Source organism: Coregonus clupeaformis, unplaced genomic scaffold (assembly GCF_020615455.1).
Source record: "Coregonus clupeaformis isolate EN_2021a unplaced genomic scaffold, ASM2061545v1 scaf0019, whole genome shotgun sequence".
Lineage (NCBI taxonomy): Eukaryota > Metazoa > Chordata > Actinopteri > Salmoniformes > Salmonidae > Coregonus > Coregonus clupeaformis.
This window is the reverse complement of record NW_025533474.1, coordinates 710,788-723,079: the sequence shown is the minus strand read 5'-3', so window position 1 is coordinate 723,079 and position 12,292 is coordinate 710,788.

Here is a 12,292-nt window from a genome sequence, read left to right as displayed (position 1 = left end):
TATAGAGAGAGTCTACTATACTGTATATATACTATACTATAGAGAGAGAGAGTCTACTATACTGTATATATACTATACTATAGAGAGAGAGAGTCTACTATACTGTATATATACTATACTACATAGAGAGAGTATACTATACTGTATATATACTATACTATAGAGAGAGTTTACTATACTGTATATATACTATACTATAGAGAGAGAGTCTACTATACTGTATATATACTATAGAGAGAGAGTCTACTATACTGTATATATACTATACTATAGAGAGAGATACTATACTGTATATATACTATAGAGAGAGAGTCTACTATACTGTATATATACTATACTATAGAGAGAGATACTATACTTTATATATACTATATTATAGAGAGAGATACTATACTGTATATATACTATACTATAGAGAGAGAGTCTACTATACTATATATATACTATACTATAGAGAGAGAGTCTACTATACTGTATATATACTATACTATAGAGAGAGAGTCTACTATACTGTATATATACTATACTATAGAGAGAGTATACTATATTGTATATATACTATAATATAGTGAGAGTATACTATACTGTATATATACTATACTATAGTGAGAGTCTACTAAACTGTATATATACTATACTATAGAGAGATATTCTAATATACAGTATATATACTATACTATATAGAGGTATACTATACTGTATATATACTATACTATATATAGAGAGAGTCTACTATATTGTATATATACTACACTATAGAGAGAGAGTACTATACTGTATATATACTATACTATAGAGAGAGTCTACTATACTGTATGAATACTATACTATATAGAGAGAGTCTACTATACTGTATATATACTATGCTATAGAGAGATAGTCTACTATACTGTATATATACTATACTATAGAGATAGTATTCTATACTGTATATATACTATACTATAGAGAGATAGTCTACTATACTGTATATATACTATAGAGAGAGTCTACTATACTGTATATATACTATACTATAGAGAGTCTACAATATTGTATATATACTATACTATAGTGAGAGTCTACTATACTGTATATATACTATACTATAGAGAGAGTCTACTATACTGTATATATACTATATTATAGAGAGCGAGAGAGTCTACTATACTGTATATATACTATACTATATAGAGAGAGAGTCTACTATATTGTATATATACTATACTATAGAGAGAGTCTACTATATTGTATATATACTATACTATATAGAGAGTGTCTACTATACTGTATATATACTATACTATAGAGAGAGTCTACTATACTGTATATATATATTATACTATAGAGAGAGTCTACTATATTGTATATATACTATACTATATAGAGAGTGTCTACTATACTGTATATATACTAAACTATATAGAGAGTGTCTACTATACTGTATATATACTATACTATATAGAGAGTGTCTACTATACTGTATATATACTATAATATAGAGAGAGAGTCTACTATACTGTATATATACTATACTATAGAGATATAGTCTACTATACTGTATATATACTATACTATAGAGAGAGTCTACTATATTGTATATATACTATACTATATAGAGAGTGTCTACTATACTGTATATATACTATACTATATAGAGAGTGTCTACTATACTGTATATATACTATACTATAGAGAGAGAGTCTACTATACTGTATATATATACTATACTATAGAGAGAGACTCTACTATACTGTATATATACAATACTATAGAGAGAGAGTATACTATACTGTATATATACTATACTATAGAGAGAGAGTCTACTATATTGTATATATACTATACTATATAGAGAGTGTCTACTATACTGTATATATACAATACTATATATAGAGAGAGATACTATACGGAATATATACTATACTATAGAGAGAGTATACTATACTGTATATATACTATACTATATATAGAGAGAGATACTATACTGTATATATACTATACCATAGAGAGAGAGTCCTTCTGTAGCTCAGTTGGTAGAGCATGGCGCTTGCAATGCCAGGGTTGTGGGTTCGTTTCCCACGGGGGGCCAGTATGAAAAATGTATGCACTCACTAACTGTAAGTCACTCTGGATAAGAGCGTCTGCTAAATGACAAAAAATAAATACAAGAGTATACTATACTGTATATATACTATAGAGAGAGAGTATACTATACATATACTATACTATAGAGAGAGAGAGAGAGAGAGTATACTATACTGTATATATACTATACTATATAGAGAGAGTCTACTATACTGTATATATACTATACTATAGAGAGAGAGTCTACTATACTGTATATATACTATACTATAGAGAGAGAGTCTAATATACTGTATATATACTATATAGAGATAGTCTACTATACTGTATATATATACTATACTATAGAGAGAGAGTCTACTATACTGTATATATACTATACTATAGAGAGAGAGTCTACTATACTGTATATATACTATACTATAGAGAGAGAGTCTACTATACTGTATATATACTATACTATAGAGAGAGTCTACTATACTGTATGTATACTATACTATAGAGAGAGAGTCTACTATACTGTATATATACTATACTATATAGAGAGAGTCTACTATACTGTATATATACTATACTATAGAGAGAGAGTCTACTATACTGTATATATACTATACTATAGAGAGAGAGTCTACTATACTGTATATATACTATACTATAGAGAGAGAGTCAACTATACTGTATATGTACTATACTATAGATAGAGAGTATACTATACTGTATATATATTATACTATAGAGAGAGTCTACTATACTGTATATATACTATAGAGAGAGAGTCTACTATACTGTATATATACTATACTATAGAGAGAGAGTATACTATACATATACTATACGATAGAGAGAGTATACTATACTGTATATATACTATAGAGAGAGAGTCTACTATACTGTATATATACTATACTATAGAGAGAGAGTATACTATACATATACTATACGATAGAGAGAGTCTACTATACTGTATATATACTATAGAGAGAGAGTCTACTATACTGTATATATACTATACTATAGAGAGAGAGTATACTATACATATACTATACGATAGAGAGAGTATACTATACTGTATATATACTATACTATATAGAGAGAGTCTACTATATTGTATATATACTATACTATAATAATAATAATAAATAATATATAGAGAGAGTACTATACTGTATATATACTATACTATAGAGAGAGAGTATACTATACATATACTATACGATAGAGAGAGAGTATACTATACTGTATATATACTATACTATATAGAGAGTGAGTCTACTATACTGTATATATACTATACTATAGAGAGAGTCTACTATACTGTATATATACTATACTATAGAGAGAGTCTACTATACTGTATATATACTATACTATAGAGAGAGAGTCTACTATACTGTATATATACTATACTATAGAGAGAGGTCTACTATACTGTATATATACTATACTACATAGAGAGAGTCTACTATACTGTATATATACTATACTATAGAGAGAGAGTCTACTATACTGTATATATACTATACTATAGAGAGAGTCTACTATACTGTATATATATACTATAGAGAGAGAGTCTACTATACTGTATACATACTATACTATAGAGAGAGAGTCTACTATACTGTATATATACTATACTATAGAGAGAATCTACTATACTGTATATATATACTATACTATAGAGAGAGTCTACTATACTGTATATATACTATACTATAGAGAGAGAGTCTACTATACTGTATATATACTATACTATAGAGAGAGTCTACTATACTGTATATATACTATACTATAGAGAGAGAGTCTACTATACTGTATATATACTATAGAGAGAGAGTCTACTATACTGTATATATACTATAGAGAGAGTCTACTATACTGTATATATACTATACTATAGAGAGTGTCTACTATACTGTATATATACTATAGAGAGAGAGTCTACTATACTGTATACATACTATACTATAGAGAGAGAGTCTACTATACTGTATATATACTATACTATAGAGAGAATCTACTATACTGTATATATATACTATACTATAGAGAGAGTCTACTATACTGTATATATACTATACTATAGAGAGAGAGAGTCTACTATACTGTATATATACTATACTATAGAGAGAGAGTCTACTATACTGTATATATACTATAGAGAGAGAGTCTACTATACTGTATATATACTATACTATAGAGAGAGAGTCTACTATACTGTATATATACTATACTACATAGAGAGAGTCTACTATACTGTATATATACTATACTATAGAGAGAGTCTACTATACTGTATATATACTATACTATAGAGAGGTCTACTATACTGTATATATACTATACTATAGAGAGAGAGTCTACTATACTGTATATATACTATACTATATAGAGAGACAGTCTACTATATTGTATATATACTACACTATAGAGAGAGAGTACTATACTGTATATATACTATACTATAGAGAGAGTCTACTATACTGTATATATACTATACTATAGAGAGAGTCTACTATACTGTATATATACTATACTATAGAGAGAGAGTCTACTATACTGTATATATACTATACTATAGAGAGAGTCTACTATACTGTATATATACTATACTATAGAGAGAGAGTCTACTATACTGTATATATACTATACTATAGAGAGAGAGAGTCTACTATACTGTATATATACTATAGAGAGAGGTCTACTATACTGTATACATACTATACTATAGAGAGAGAGTCTACTATACTGTATATATACTATACTATAGAGAGAATCTACTATACTGTATATATATACTATACTATAGAGAGAGTCTACTATACTGTATATATACTATACTATAGAGAGAGAGTCTACTATACTGTATATATACTATACTATATAGAGAGAGTCTACTATACTGTATATATACTATACTATAGAGAGAGTCTACTATACTGTATATATACTATACTATAGAGAGTCTACTATACTGTATATATACTATACTATAGAGAGAGAGTCTACTATACTGTATATATACTATACTATAGAGAGAGTCTACTATACTGTATATATACTATACTATATAGAGAGAGTCTACTATACTGTATATATACTATACTATAGAGAGAGAGTCTACTATACTGTATATATACTATACTATAGAGAGAGTCTACTATACTGTATATATACTATAGAGAGAGTCTACTATACTGTATACATACTATACTATAGAGAGAGAGTCTACTATACTGTATATATACTATACTATAGAGAGAATATACTATACTGTATATATATACTATACTATAGAGAGAGTCTACTATACTGTATATATACTATACTATATAGAGAGATAGTCTACTATACTGTATATAAACTATACTATAGAGAGAGAGTCTACTATACTGTATATATACTATACTATAGAGAGAGAGTCTACTATACTGTATATATACTATACTATAGAGAGAGAGTCTACTATACTGTATATATACTATAGAGAGAGAGTCTACTATACTGTATACATACTATACTATAGAGAGAGAGTCTACTATACTGTATATATACTATACTATAGAGAGAATCTACTATACTGTATATATATACTATACTATAGAGAGAGTCTACTATACTGTATATATACTATACTATAGAGAGAGAGAGTCTACTATACTGTATATAAACTATACTATAGAGAGAGAGTCTACTATACTGTATATATACTATACTATAGAGAGAGAGTCTACTATACTGTATATATACTATAGAGAGAGAGTCTACTATACTGTATACATACTATACTATAGAGAGAGAGTCTAATATACTGTATATATACTATACTATAGAGAGAATCTACTATACTGTATATATACTATAGAGAGAGAGTCTACTATACTGTATACATACTATACTATAGAGAGAGTCTACTATACTGTATATATACTATACTATAGAGAGAATCTACTATACTGTATATATATACTATACTATAGAGAGTATACTATACTGTATATATACTATACTATAGAGAGAGAGAGTCTACTATACTGTATATATACTATACTATAGAGAGAGAGTCTACTATACTGTATATATACTATAGAGAGGAGTCTACTATACTGTATATATACTATACTATAGAGAGAGATTCTACTATACTGTATATATACTATACTACATAGAGAGAGTCTACTATACTTTATATATACTATACTATAGAGAGAGTCTACTATACTGTATATATACTATACTATAGAGAGAGTCTACTATACTGTATATATACTATACTATAGAGAGAGGTCTACTATACTGTATATATACTATACTATAGAGAGAGAGTCTACTATACTGTATATATACTATACTATAGAGAGAGACTACTATACTGTATATATACTATACTATAGAGAGAGTCTACTATACTGTATATATACTATACTATAGAGAGAGACTCTACTATACTGTATATATACTATACTATAGAGAGAGAGTCTACTATACTGTATATATACTATACTACATAGAGAGAGTCTACTATACTGTATATATACTATACTATAGAGAGAGAGTCTACTATACTGTATATATACTATACTATAGAGAGAGAGTCTACTATACTGTATATATACTATAGAGAGAGAGTCTACTATACTGTATACATACTATACTATAGAGAGAGAGTCTACTATACTGTATATATACTATACTATAGAGAGAATCTACTATACTGTATATATATACTATACTATAGAGAGAGTCTACTATACTGTATATATACTATACTATAGAGAGAGAGTCTACTATACTGTATATATACTATACTATATAGAGAGAGTCTACTATACTGTATATATACTATACTATAGAGAGAGTCTACTATACTGTATATATACTATACTATAGAGAGAGTCTACTATACTGTATATATACTATACTATAGAGAGAGAGTCTACTATACTGTATATATACTATACTATAGAGAGAGAGTCTACTATACTGTATATATACTATACTACATAGAGAGAGTCTACTATACTGTATATATACTATACTATAGAGAGAGAGTCTACTATACTGTATATATACTATACTATAGAGAGAGAGTCTACTATACTGTATATATACTATAGAGAGAGAGTCTACTATACTGTATACATACTATACTATAGAGAGAGTCTACTATACTGTATATATACTATACTATAGAGAGAATCTACTATACTGTATATATATACTATACTATAGAGAGAGTCTACTATACTGTATATATACTATACTATAGAGAGAGAGAGTCTACTATACTGTATATAAACTATACTATAGAGAGAGAGTCTACTATACTGTATATATACTATACTATAGAGAGAGAGTCTACTATACTGTATATATACTATAGAGAGAGAGTCTACTATACTGTATACATACTATACTATAGAGAGAGAGTCTACTATACTGTATATATACTATACTATAGAGAGAATCTACTATACTGTATATATAGACTATACTATAGAGAGAGTCTACTATACTGTATATATACTATACTATAGAGAGAGAGAGTCTACTATACTGTATATATACTATACTATAGAGAGAGAGTCTACTATACTGTATATATACTATAGAGAGAGAGTCTACTATACTGTATATATACTATACTATAGAGAGAGAGTCTACTATACTGTATATATACTATACTACATAGAGAGAGTCTACTATACTGTATATATACTATACTATAGAGAGAGTCTACTATACTGTATATATACTATACTATAGAGAGAGTCTACTATACTGTATATATACTATACTATAGAGAGAGTCTACTATACTGTATATATACTATACTATAGAGAGAGAGTCTACTATACTGTATATATACTATACTACATAGAGAGAGTCTACTATACTGTATATATACTATACTATAGAGAGAGTCTACTATGCTGTAGGATATAACCACACACCCTTTGCCAGAGCCCAGCCCCCACACCACTAGAGGGATATCAACAGACCACCAACTTACTACCCTGAGACAAGGCTGAGTATAGCCCACGAAAGATCTCCTCCTCCGCACGAGCCAGAGGGGGCGCCAAATAAACAAATTATCTTTAAATGTTGAAAAATCCAACTATATTATATTTACTAGAAGAATAAATAAAAAAAATAAAAAATTCAAGAAAGAGCCAGAATCTCAATTGGTGGGAATGAAATGGAACACGTCACATCCACTAGAGTCCTCTGAGTTCTAATTGATGAAAAGTTATCCTGGAAAGATCGTATTCAATTTGTCTGTAGCAAAGTGATGAAATCAGAAAGACTAGTGGTTTGGTTCTTCAGGCTTGCTTCCTAACTCTATACTATAGCTTAATTTACCCATATCTCATTTACTGTAATATTGTCTGGGCCAGTACATATGCTTCCTACCTACACAAATTACTCATCATACTAAAGAAATGTGCACCACTGGCCACCTCCTCTAATTACCAGGCTCCATCTGCACATTTGTTTAAGAAACTCAATATCTTGTCTATTTACGACATCAATGTACAGAAATTACGCACTTTCCTCTACAAATACTCACACCTCCCAGACAGTTTCCCTAAACCCTTCAATGGATTCTTCCAGGTTCATTCTGAAATCCATCTATATAACTGTGATAACCTTCACCCTCCCCACTGCCACATCTCACCTTGTCAATTCTCTATCAGATACAGAGGTACCATACTCTGGAATTCTTATCTTCACATCGTCAAAACATCATCAACCCTCAATATCTTCCAGCGAAGACTAGGGGTCAGCTTGATGAACCAAACTACCCAATAATCCCCTCCATGAAGACTGGGGGTCAGCTTGATGAACCAAACTACCCAATAATCCCCTCCATGAAGACTGGGGGTCAGCCTGATGAACCAAACTACCCAATAATCCCCTCCATGAAGACTGGGGGTCAGCCTGATGAACCAAACTACCCAATAATCCCCTCCATGAAGACTGGGGGTCAGCCTGATGAACCAAACTACCCAATAATCCCCTCCATGAAGACTGGGGGTCAGCCTGATGAACCAAACTACCCAATAATCCTCCATGTAGCCTGATTCTCTCTCACACACACACATAATCAAACATGGTTTTTCTTCCAGCCTCACCTGAACACTGTTTTTACCTGTTTATTTTCATATCAGCCCTTTTGAGCTTCCAGCCTCACCTGAACATCATTTTTACCTGTTTATTTATCTGCAGTGTTTTGTCTTTCACTTCTTTTCTTTGGTGTGAATAAAACCTAAAACCTAATTGAAAAATGGTTTCACTTGCAATGACTTGTTATGTTTAAACCGTGATTTAAACTGAGACTCAGGGATATGACCTGTAAGGCTGTGTGTCTGCCTGTATTCATATATGGACCTGATTTCCATTCAGACTGCTTTGTCCAGCCAAGTGGCACTTTGTGGGTTACATTGAATGTAATGGAGTTGAAGTTGTGTTCCCAGCTGTCCACAGGATGGCGCCAGAGCAGCATAACTGGACGGGTGAGACATGAGTAATATACCAGGGAAATCCACTATATATACAAAAGTATGTGGACAACCCTTCAAATTAGTGGATTCGGCTATTTCAGCCAAACCCGTTGCTGACAGGTGTATGAAATCGAGCACACAGCCATGCAATCTCCATAGACAAACATTGGCAGTAGAATGGCCTTACTGAAGTGCTCATTGACTTTCAACATGGCACCGTCATAGGATGCCACCTTTCCAACAAGTCACATTTCTGCCCTGCTAGAGCTGCCCCGGTCAACTGTAAGTGCTTTTATTGTGAAGTGGAAACGTCTAGGAGCAACAACGGCTCAGCCGTGAAGTTGTAGGCCACACAAGCTCACAGAACGGGACCGCTTAGTGTCTATGGAGATTGCATGGCTGTGTGCTCAATTTTATACACCTGTCAGCAAAACGGTGTGGCTGAAATATCCAAATCCACTAATTTGAAAGGGTGTCCACATACTGCTGTATATATAGTGTATAGTTAAACAGTGCTTTCGGAAAGTATTCAGACCCCTTGACTTTTTCCACATTTTGTTACGTTAAAGCCTTATTCTAAAATTGATTAAACTGTTTTTTCCCCTCATCAATCTACACACAACATCCCATAATGACAAAGTTATGGGTTTTTAGAACTCCTGCATTGTCTTGGTTGTGTGCTTAGGCTCATTGTCCTGTTAGAGGGTGAACCTTCACCCCAGTCTGAGGTCCAGAGCGCTCTGGAGCAGGTTTTCATCAAGGATCTCTCTGTACTTTGCTCTGTTCATCTTTCCCTCGATCCTGACTAGTCTCCCAGTCCCTGCCACTAAAAAACATTCCCACAGCATGCTGCCACCACCATGTTTCACCGTAGGGATGGTGCCAGGTTTCCTCCAGACGTGACGCTTGGCATTCAGGCCAAAGAGATCAATCTTGGTTTCATCAGACCAGAGAATCTTGTTTCTCATGGTCTGAGAGTCTTTAGGTGCCTTTTGGCAAACTCCAAGCGGGCTGTCATGTGCCTTTTACTGAGGAGTGGCTTCCGTCTGGCCACTCTACCATAAAGACCTGATTGGTGGAGTGCTGCAGAGATGTCCTTCTGGAAGGTTCTCCCATCTCCACAGAGGAACTCTGGAGCTCTGTCAGAGTGACCATCGGGTTCTTGGTCACCTCCCTAACCAAGCCCCTTCTCCCCGGTTGGCCAGTTTGGCCGGGCGGGCAAGCTCTAGGAAGAATCTTGGTGGTTCCAAACTTATTCCATTTAAGAATGATGGAGGCCACTGTGTTCTTGGGGACCTTCAATGCTGCAGACATTTTTTGGTACCCTTCCCCTCGGCACAATCCTGTCTCGGAGCTCTACGGACAATTCCTTCGACCTCATGGCTTGGTTTTAGCTCTGACATGCACTGTCAAATGTGGGACCTTATATAGACAGGTGTGTGCCTTTCCAAATCATGTCCAATCAATTGAATTTACCACAGGTGGAATCCAATCAAGTTGTAGAAACATCTCAGGGATGATCAACGGAAACAGGATGCACATGAGCTCAATTTCGAATCTCATAGCAAAGGGTCTGAAAACTTCTGTAAATAAGGTATTTCTATATATTTGCAAACATGTCTAAAAACCTGCTTTCACTTTGTCATTATGGGGTATTGTGTGTAAATTGATGGGGGAAAATAACTAACTTAATCTATTTTAGAATAAGGCTGTAACTTAACAAAATGTGGAAAAAGTCAAGGGGTCTGAATACTTTTTGAATGCACTGTAGATATGGTGTGGACTGTATACTCAATACAATCTAAATCTGATACCTCACTGTCTGTCTTTTGACTGATACTGCTTTTTAAACTGCTCTGGTCAGTCTACTCAAATATTTGGACTATACATTTTTCTCTCTACAAGCAATACTTTGATAATTTGTCATTTCTAATAATGATACATCCATTTCTGAATAGATAGAGCAGGTTTCAGGACACTGATTTAACTGAAAATGTTGAAAAAATATACTGCCACTATTTTCACCACCAAAGAATAGCAGTGTGGTTTTAATATGATTTGACTCTTTGCAGGCTTTCAGGCTGTCTAGTCACAGAGGAAGGCTGTGCTTCTCTGATCTCATCTCTGAAGTCAAACCCCTCACACCTGAGAGAGCTGGACCTGAGCTACAATCACCCAGGAGACTCAGGAGTCAGACTGCTCTCTGCTGGACTGGAGGATCCACACTGCAGACTGGAGAAACTCAAGTATGTAGAGGGTTTATGTCAATGTTCATATCAGACATGTTGGAGTTATCAGGCTAGTTAAGACAAACATTCTGACCACCACTTGGACAAAGTTATGCGATGTCCGTCTCCAGTCCTTTTCTGCTGTCCATGACGATGTTAACTCCAGTGGTGGAAAAAGTACCCAATTGTCATACTTGAGTAAAAGTAAAGATCCCTTAATAGAAAATGACTCAACTAAAAGTGAAAGTCACCCAGTAAAATACTACTTGAGTAAAAGTCTAGAAGTATTTGGTTTTAAATATACTTAAGTATCAAAAGTAAATGTAATTGCTAAAATATACTAAAGTATCAAAAGTAAAAGTACAAGTATAAATAATTTCAAATTCCTTACATAAAGCAAACCAGACGATTTTCTTGTTTTTAAAATGTACGTTCAGCCAGAGGCACACTCCAACACTCAGACAATTTACAAACAAAGCATTTGTGTTTAGTGAG